Source organism: Branchiostoma floridae, chromosome 17 (genome assembly GCF_000003815.2).
Source record: "Branchiostoma floridae strain S238N-H82 chromosome 17, Bfl_VNyyK, whole genome shotgun sequence".
In the NCBI taxonomy this organism is placed as follows: Eukaryota; Metazoa; Chordata; class Leptocardii; order Amphioxiformes; family Branchiostomatidae; genus Branchiostoma; species Branchiostoma floridae.
In genome coordinates this window covers 11107205-11117260 of record NC_049995.1, presented here as the reverse complement: position 1 = coordinate 11117260, position 10056 = coordinate 11107205, and the positions used below count along the sequence as shown (strand labels likewise).

Sequence of the window (10056 nt, the reverse complement as noted above, 5' to 3'; positions counted from 1 at the left end):
TGTCCAAAAGCGCAGAACAATTCAAAAGTAATGAAAAATCAATACATGGAGAAACGAAGGTCATTTATTCGGAGCCGTTTTACTAATGGAAAGTCCTGATCTGGGCTGAGAGGGAAAAGCAGAAGACAGAACACTTATCAGACCCAGCAGGGCTCGAATGGACTTAGGGTGGCGAACTATCAAAAATACTATCTTTACCCTTTAGGGAAACCCATATACTTTGTGTCCTTTCATTAATAAGGTTCTAAAGTGAGGTTCTATGTGACTAAACCATGAGTATGCCCATATAGAGAATCTTGGTTGGTACCATTCTTAGAAAGGGGTAGTCAGGGTTGGGAGGTTACTTTATGTGGTGACTCAGAATTTGATTTGTTACCCTTGGTGTAATGGACCGTTCCTGTTCTTTTCTTGCAGGGCAGCCAGTTGTGCCAGGTTTCTCCATCATTGCAGCAGTGGAAGATAGGAGGATGATGTTGTCTGTGTAGAGGAGGGATTTGGGAGGACATTTCTGTGTTATTTGTCATTTCTTCCTGCCAAGAAACGTGAAGAAATCCAAGACCAGTTGAACCTTCTGGATTAACAGGTGAGACGGTTTCTGTTTTTGTACCAAAGAATTGTCTTGTGTAAGAGTTTAGAATTCAGGCTAAAAGCATTGCCATATTAGCGTTTTGAGTTTACATATTGTTTTTGCTTTAGATGTGATGGTAGAGACCTTCTGACATCCTGAGCTTATGGTTGAAATTTGTATATACATGCTACTTTATTTGTTTCAACATACCTTGCATATGTAAGATTTATTTCTAATTTGAATAGCTTCAATAGTTTTATTCAGAAAATCAGCCTTGAATAACACTGATTTGTACAATTGTGTATCTTTATAGCTTACAAATGGCATTTAGTTTTGCAAATGTTTATAATGTTTCAATAGACTTGAAGTTCACATTTGTTCAATTAAACAGTTATAATTACTCCATAGGCTACCTTTACCATAGATAGAATAACTCTGCTATTGTTAAGTCCTGTACTGAATTTTTATTTTGTTGTAAAATATTTGAATTGCGCCCATAGTGTCTTCTTTTAAGGAGGATTTAAACTAGAAGTTTTCTGCATTTTTGCCATACATAACAACAAAGGAAAACGAAGTGCATTTTAGTGTTGTTAAGAGCCCACATTGTTTGCAGGAATTTTAACCTTTGCCTGAATTCAACTGTTTGTATCATGGGTTGTACATAGGTGATGGGGCATTACATGATGTCATTGCTTAGAGCACTAGTAATTGTTGAAGGGAATTCTTGGTAGGTCAAGCTAGGCCTTTTATTGTACCATACCGGAAAAATGCCTTTGTTGTTTCCAAATGTATAACTGAGTGGCCCTATACTGGCACTACTGAGAAATTATGAAAATTTGTTCTTTCTTGACTTACCCTGTTTCAAAGTTTGTAACTGAAAAGCCCTCTGCAGTTACAAAGAAAGCTGGTATAGGGCCCAAACTTATATCAGTTTTTCCCAAGCATAAGAGCTATCTATCACCTAAAAATCTTGATCATAGCTTGTCCAGAAAAACCTGGTTTGAAAACTGGAAGTTCTGCTGCAGTACCAAGGGATCTCACCAGGGGTCCCAAAATCTAATAATTTCTTTGTTAGAACCTGACCTAACCACATACCAAATTTCATGACAATCCATTAAGAGCTTTTCGAGTTATACTGCTAAAAACAAACATACAAACATGTACTACGAAAACGTAACCTTTTTGGCAAAGGTAATAGTACAGGTATTATCCATTGCTGATATGCTCGGAATTCTTGTCTTTTGGACAGAGAGGTAAGCAACCTGGAACGTTTATCTTGAAATGAGACTTGAACACACTTGTATGACCCTTTGCTCTATCAAATATTTGAATAGAACAAAAACATTAAAGTTCGTGGTTCATGGTAGTTGGATTGAATGCTATAAAAGCACTTCTATGTTCAGTGTGTATACTTAGATTAGTGTAACATAAATGCATATCACTACTTTGGTTTGTTCAGGTAGCAGCTATGTTCTGTTGTACAGTGCATAACCTGAAATTCAATCATATTTCTGAAAAAGAAGATTTACAATATGCTCAAATGGAGAAGAAAAGAGATTTTCCGACTTGCAATAGTAAGCAACGTGCAATGACTCATCAATAACATGTACCTATAGTCTTCTTGGAAGTACTTAGCTATGTCAGGGCTCGAAATACCACCTGCATATGCAGGTTAGTGCAGGTACAAAATGTAAGATTGGAGCTGTGCAGGTATTTCTGGTGTCTACCTGCACCTAACCTGCTCTGGTCCATGTACTGGGTTTTATCCATAAATGTCCTATGATGTAGGTGTATGGGGATTGTTATTAGCTGCATTGAATGTTACCACCTATAAAGTATAAAAGAAAAAAATAGCAATGGTTCTTGAACAATCTTAGTATGTCCATACTTCCTAAATTGAGAAGGTGCAGATAAAATTTGTCTGGTGCAGGTAATTTTCTATGCTACCTGCACCAGTGCAGGTATGCAGAAAAAAGTATTTCGAGCCCTGTATGTACTTCCAAGAAGACTCAGTCAAGTCAGCAGATTGTAATAAATCACCTATCAGCACCTAGTGAGTTAGAATAACCACAGAATAGAAATGTGACAATGAGTCTTACTAGGGCAGAACAAGTCTTACCCTCTATGTAAAAGACGTATTGTTTGAAGTCGCTGACATTTTGGGATCCGCTCTGTCCTTTGAGTGAAATGTATTATGTTTCTCACCGGTGCGTAAGGTGGAAAATTTCTTCAAGGAAATCACATTTGTGCATGATGAAGCATTCATCCGCATTTCAAAACATTCCAAATTCAATTCCTAAGAACTTAAGAAGATTTGGGGTCACCTGCTGTGCTCAGTTGACTACGCAAGCCATAGCTAAGAAGCCTTACACTATTAGGCAACGAAAAACTTGAATCAGCCTAAGGTTAATACTGTAACTAATGTAAGAAAGATAACTTTCATCTTCTGCCAACTTAGTTCAATGCCAAGAGGTTGTCTTGAGAAAAAAAAAATGTTGGCTTTTTCTGATCTCTGTTCAGACCTAAAAACATCTGCAAGCAGTCAGACTAAAGATAGGTAAAACAAGGAGAAGCTTTGACTATCAAGCAAATAATGTTTGCTGCCCCACCACAGCATCAGGGCAGCCATGTCAAGTAGTGAGAATAGGGGCAGACCTGAATGGGCACATCTGTGAGGGATAGTGGAGAGAAAATGGACTGACATTAACTGGTTGTCTCCTGATGTTGCCATGGCAACAACCTCCCAATAGAGGAGATGAGCAGACTGTAATGGAGGAGGGGGAATAGGGGATGGAGGGAAATGGACAGTTGTGGTAGCAGAACACAGTATTTATGCGCGACCACAGGGTCCATGACGCGGGTACATAAAGTAGTACGGATAAACTTGTTGAAGGAGAGGTAAAAAGCTTTATTTGAGAGTCATATAACCTGTGCTGAGTAGTCACGGAAGGTATTGACTCTGAGACTGTATGGTTTGGATTGTGAAAGTTTTCTGTTTCGTGTATAAATGCGCCCCATTATGCAACTGCCCTCCTAGTGTGAGCCTGCTGCAGTTTTGTGACCTCCGTAGCGCAGCGTTTTAAAGTGGGCGTGAGAAGGCGATGCACCGACAGGATTAAAAAAAAAAAATATTTTGCGGCTTGTACCCTGAACTCGAACATGTCCATTTCTGGTATTCCTAAAGTGCACCCTACTATATTTTCTTAACATCGAAGCCAGTCACCTTGTGGCCCTTGTGGTGTAGAGATCCCCATAGGCTGAAAACTGTGTTCTGCTATCTTGTGATGAATTCTCCTGGCCCTCCTGATGGTTGGATCTGTCAGACACCAGGTCAGGGTGGAGTTATGGGCAGTCCTGCTCTTGCTAAAAGGTTTTGATCAGGACTAGATTAAACCATGAATTGGAGACAGATGTAGGGAGAGCTATAGATGGGCATCTGTGTACTGGGACATTGGAACTTTCACTTAAGAATTCTTCAGTCTGTAAGAAAAGAAGGACTCAGGATGCAGATAAAACATGTTTTTTGGGGGGGTTCCAGTTATCCAACACAGTATTCTGCTAAATACTTATATGTAACGATAGTTGAACCTTTATCCGCTTTTAAAGACATGGTGTATTTACTTGGGAATAATAAATCAATGGTCGGTGTTTTTAAATTGCAAGATTTCTTTCAAATCAGACTGAAGCCACTGTCGGTGGAGTTTCTAAAAACAATGAATATAGGTTACCCCACAGATAAAGGTGAACTAGTGTTACCGGTATCTGACTCTTGGTGAAAATGAAATGCGTGTGTGTGCATGTGGGTGTTCATGCGATTTTGTGAGTGTTTGTGTTCAGCCATGATGCTTTTTCAACTTGCTTATAGTAGTGCAATGTAGCCTAGTTACAGTTTGCATCTTTGTGACTGTTGGTTACGCCAGACGGTTTCAAATTCAAGTTCACCAGTCCATGCCTGTGATAGAAGAGACCACGAGACATCTCTATAATCGACCCTTCAAAGGCCAAGACTATCTTCCTTTAAAGGCCAAGCAGTAAAGTTTATACTTGCTCATTTAGCAGCACTGCGGTTAAAGCATGGGCATCAAAGGCTGGTACTCTGTAAATGGGAGTCTCTTGAGCGAAGTTACAAGCTCGACTACACCCCTCAGCTGCTCTGTTCCTGTTAAACTGTTCGACCTCTGGCCTTGGGAAAGGGGCATGGGAAACCCAGCTGCCTGCCTGGCTGTCAGCACTTACTGGCTAATGTGGATGGGTATCAGTGTTCTGGCTAGCCTGGTATCCAGCCGTAATATAGCTTCCGAGTCTCGGAAGCTATATTACGGCTGGATACCAGGCTATGTTCTGGCCAGACTGATGGTTTGGAATCTTTAGACATCCTTGTCTTTTACATTTGTACATACCTCAATGGGCACCCACATACTTCTAGGTGCCTTTTTTATTGTTAAGTGGGGGAGGGGGGTTTCTTTTGTAGATTTTTTCGGACTAGGGAGTGCTGAATACAGGAGAAGGGTGCCACAGGCATGAGCTTGTATGCACCTCCGAAAAATGTTGAAAATCCAACCCTCTGAAATAGAACTTCTTGCCTTCTTGACAGGATTTTGAAAGGAAGTAAAAAGAAAACGAGCAAGACTGTAAGTAACAGTGCTGTCAAGAGAGGATTTATAGATTTTTATTTTGGACACCCCTATGTTGTATGTGTGCGGGCGCGTGCGTGTGTGTGTGTGTTTAGTCCGCCTCTGCCTACAGGAATGACCCAGGCATCCAGTATATTCTATTTTGTCAGAATGGCATTAAAGCCATAAAAAAACTTGAAGTGAAGTGATTTAAGCAAGAGGTTGTTTTTGATCATATAGCCAAATTAAATGTTACAAGTAGTATTCTGCTAATACAAGCACACCACAAACTCCCCCATTCTCCTCTTACCACCAGATTTAGTCCCTGCAAACGTAAATCAGTTTACAGTATATTGAGGCTGACTTGGCCAGGTGGGACTCTTTAAAGTGTTTGACCCCTGACCCTGAGGGTTTACATGAGTCCCCTCAAATCTACCACTGTCACCACTCCAGCAGTACCAGATTTGTTCTCAGCTTATAGAACTTACAGGAATGTGTGTAAGAACCCTGCCTGATACTGTAGTGTAGTGTGGTATCGCAGGGATCTCTAGGACCTGTCCGTTCTAGCCTGTGTATGTGTGTTGCACAATATCTCGCTTATTGGGCCTGACCAGTGGAATGGCTGCTAGAAGCTTGATTCAATCAGACTATGGGTCCCTTTGTCTCTGGACAGAAATGTGTTTGTTGTGATGGGCAAAAATTTCACCCCATTCCAAATACCATGTCGCCCATCACCTGGATTTGGACTTGACTGGAAAAGAGCTGTAACATACATTAATTGAGAATGACTGCTTTACCTTTACCTCCTTGAAGTCATTGGTGACTAGAGAGGTTTGAATGCCAATCAATAGTAAATGTGCTATCAGGCTGCTTTATATTAGTTCCACAGCAGATAACCTTTGCTGCCTGTTTGATTAAAGTGATTTTTTTACATTAACTGCTAGGATGTATACTTTACCCATTTATAGTTTTTATTGCATAGCAAAGTTAATGATGTTTCGCGTAATATCAAAACAGATCATTAACTTTACTGGGGACATAAAATGGCTTCATTCCATCGCCTCTGTCCACACATGTATTGTTTGAACCTTTCTTTATTCATGAGAAGCTCAAATCAGGCTGCATGCCACTTTTTATTGAGGTATAATGCCTATTTACAGATTTTGTATAGGTGCAGGACTACCGATATGTCTCCAAGATTGACTAATAAATGAAAAGTCTTGAGAGAGGAGGTTGCCATGATTTATTTCATAGTATACACCTTTCTCACGCGGCGGCCATGATAGGTCTAAAACGAGTTCAATGAGGCAAACAAAAGACTGTCCATCATAATTAATAGTTCAACCAAAGATAGCCTGGCAATTAGGAAATAGACCAATCAGAGAATGGCTGTGTGTCCGTCAAATATTTGCATTATTATGTTTTTATTTTGCATCTGTTAAGGGACTATGGGATCAGTCTACGCTACTCTAAATTGCTATATCTTTCAGTTATAATATTTATTATTTGATCTTATATTGTGAAAATTTGTGTGGTTTGGGTGAAAACTAAATGGCAGCTGATTTTAGAAAAATGTTTTGCCTGTTTGCCTCAGGAGGTGCCTCGACCACGTTAAACAGCCTCATTACTCATACTTTGGGTACCTACTGGCTGGCAAAATACACCAGATGATTATTATTATTATTATTATTGACCTCGTCTTCGATCTATCATGGCCGCCGCGTGAGAAAGGTGTATAACAAGACTGTTTCTAACCTTGGCAATTGCAAAGCAGTATGGGTAAAGGGGATGAAGCCTGCTCCTGCTATTGTTAGGTTAAATTTATCCCAAGTATTTTTGCAGAAAAAGTCTGTCATAAGTCATTGCATGTCTTGTAAATCACCAATTGGTCATATATAGTCAACTTGCCGATCATGTTTCCAGCAGACCGTGGCCCTATGGGTAAGGGGGCGAAGTCTGCCACTGCTGTTACAGTTAGGATATTCCTGAGTAGTTCTGAGAAAAAAGTAATGTTGTAAATCATTGCATCTGTTGTACATCAACGATTGGCCACAGATGATCCTTGCCAAGCTTGTTTCCAACCTGAACAGTCATGGCTGTTAACCTCACCTGGTTAGCCAGGGCACTGACGACATTCGTGTGACCTTCGAGTGACCTTGTAGGAAATTGGTTGGTTTCTAATCTGGCCCCTGGATGTGTGTGGAATGGCTTTTGTTGCCCATTCCTCGGAGTAGAGCCCTGCGTGGTCAAGGGCAGGGGAAAAGGTGTGAGAAATTATGATAGGAGAGGAAGTCCGCTAGACTTTTGGAGGCTGTAGGGACAGTGGATTGTTATCTACTGTGTCTAGGGCTTGGTATTTGAAGGTGTCCATCCCTCCTCTCCCAACGCCTTTGATCAAGGAGCTTTGATGTATCATTTTTTACCTTCCCAACCTAAGTGAGATACCCATTTCTCCATTTTACACCTGGTTGGAGTGAGGAAAGTCATGTTATCGGTAAGTGTATTTCCCAAGAACACTTCTAGCCTAAACTTCTAGCCAGGAATGCTAGCAATCAAACTCCTGACCTCTACTTGATCTCCTGTCCACTGACCTACTCACTCAGCCATTTGATGCCATACTAAGGATAAGATAGAGAGGAAGCAAAAGTTGATAATAGAGCTGGAGAAATACCATGATAATATACCAGCTTTGATAAAACCTTCTTGGTCTAACTACATGTCTGTAACTTCAATAAATCTGACATGTTCAATATGGAAACTATACACTGGAAAGTTAGGTGTCAAAATGTTCCTACCGTGAGTTATTTCTTCAATTATCATCTTGAGATGTTAATCTGTATTAGGGAATATTTTATGCCATTCCATATTGTAGCTGTAGAAAATTAAAGGGTTCGATGAAAGAGCTGGGCTGGGCCCCTGGCCTGTCTACCTGGCCTGTCTACCTGGCCTGGCCATCACGTCAGGCCACCAAGATACCCCCATTCATACCCTCAGACATTCTTAGCCTCTCATCTAGCTGCGCCCTCTAGCAGAATATAGACAAATTGCCGAGAGCATGTACTTACTGCATTGTCAAGCCACCTACGAGCAAGATAAACTGTTCTACGTTACTTGTCTGAATTTAAATTTCTAAGAGTCTGCAAATAGATAAACAACAACATTAAGGGTGATAGAAACGACGCTTGTGGTTGATGTTGAGAACAACGATACCATACACACAGTGTAACATTTGATCTAGTGGTGAATGTTATAACAGGCAGTTTGGCCAAACAAAGGAGGTCATATTTAGGTCACCACGTAACTGCAGGCCTGAGTATGGCAGAAACGGGTGCTGTCAGAGGATTGGACTTTGACTTGACATTTTCCCCTTCACGTCATCGAAGGTTTGAAGATTGAATATTTAGTCTTCAATGTTCATAACAAGGACTGACTGCTTTAAAACAAGGCTGGAATACAGCGGTTTGTTTTTCATTTAGCAAATGTTAGTTTAACACACTGCTTTAGGGATCTGAGCCATCTGCTGTTTTTTCCCCCAGACAACTCTCTAAGGGAACCAAGCATGTGACCCCGGTCATCTCAGACGCTCCACCTGTCACGTCTCTTTTAATAAACCAGCAACAGGCGCTTGTCCAGGGACAAAATACATGTAGTTGATTGAGAGGCATAGTAATTGCTACTCTTTAGCGCTGTCAGAGAACTCAGCCTGGCCTGTCAGCCCGCCCTTGACTGGCCCTTTGAGGAAGTAAAAATATAACTCTGTCTGGGAAGTATTAGGCCTTTCTACCAGCCAGAAATACAAGTACCACAGTTTGTGTCTTTTTGATCTGTCTTCGACTAGACCGTACAACAAAAAGAGAAGTACTGACTAATGTTCATGACGTGCTGTTTAGAGGTAAAACAACACTTTTCTCTCCCAGTCCCCGGAGCCAACAATCTCCACTCATTCCAACACAGAGTTCCCCAGTTGTTTCTCTGACCCCTGCGTGACATCGAGGCCACAGAAATGGCTGGGGAGGGGAAACCCACCAGACCAAGAAACTCTGCTCTTCAATGTTTTTGTAACTCATATTTATGATCTTGTAGCAGGTAGACAGTCAAGGGGCCGGGCTGACAGGCCAGGCTGAGTTCCCTTAGATCCCTTAGAGAGTTGTCTGGGGGATTGGATCCCTAAAGCAGTGTGTTTAACTAACATTTGCTAAATGAAAAACAAACTGCTGTATTCCAGCCTTGTTTTAAAGCAGTCAGTCCTTGTTATGTACATTGAAGACTAAATATTCAATCTTCAAACCTTCGATGACGTGAAGGGGAAAATGTCAAGTCAAAGTCCAATCCTCTGACAGCACCCGTTTCTACCATACTCAGGCCTGCAGTTACGTGGTGACCTAAATATGACCTCCTTTGTTTGGCCAAACTGCCTGTTATAACATTTACCACTAGATCAAATGTTACACTGTGTATATGGTATCGTTGTTCTCAACATCAACCACAAGCGTCGTTTCTATCTCCCTTAATGTTGTAGTTTATCTATTTGCAGACCCTTAGAAATTTAAATTCAGACAAGTAACGTTGAATAGATATCAGTTTATCTTGATCGTAGGTGGCTTGACAATGCAGTAAGTACATGCTCTCGGCAATTTGTCTATATTCTGCTAGAGGGCGCAGCTAGATGAGAGGCTGAGAATTTCTGAGGGTATGAATGGGGGTATCTTGGTGGCCTGACGTGATGGCCAGGCCAGGTAGACAGGCCAGGTAGACAGGCCAGGGGCCCAGCCCAGCTCTTTCATCGAACCCAAAATTAAACAACTAAATTGTTGCTTGCTGTTGGAGGCCCAGCTGTTGTATTATGATTTAATGTTTTGCTGTTGGCTGTCCATT

General features: G+C 41.1%; 1 protein-coding gene across 6 annotated transcripts in view; it reads left to right on the top strand.

Annotated features, from left to right (window-relative positions):
* The window catches only part of LOC118404011 (extracellular sulfatase Sulf-1-like), a 109195-nt gene that overhangs the window by 30250 nt on the left and 68889 nt on the right, over positions 1 to 10056 (top strand). For all 6 annotated transcript variants that reach the window (XR_004829732.1, XM_035802927.1, XM_035802930.1 and 3 more), the window contains exon 2: positions 415 to 583. The gene's annotated coding sequence lies outside the window, so the exon portion shown is untranslated. The remainder of the gene's footprint in view (positions 1 to 414; positions 584 to 10056) is intronic.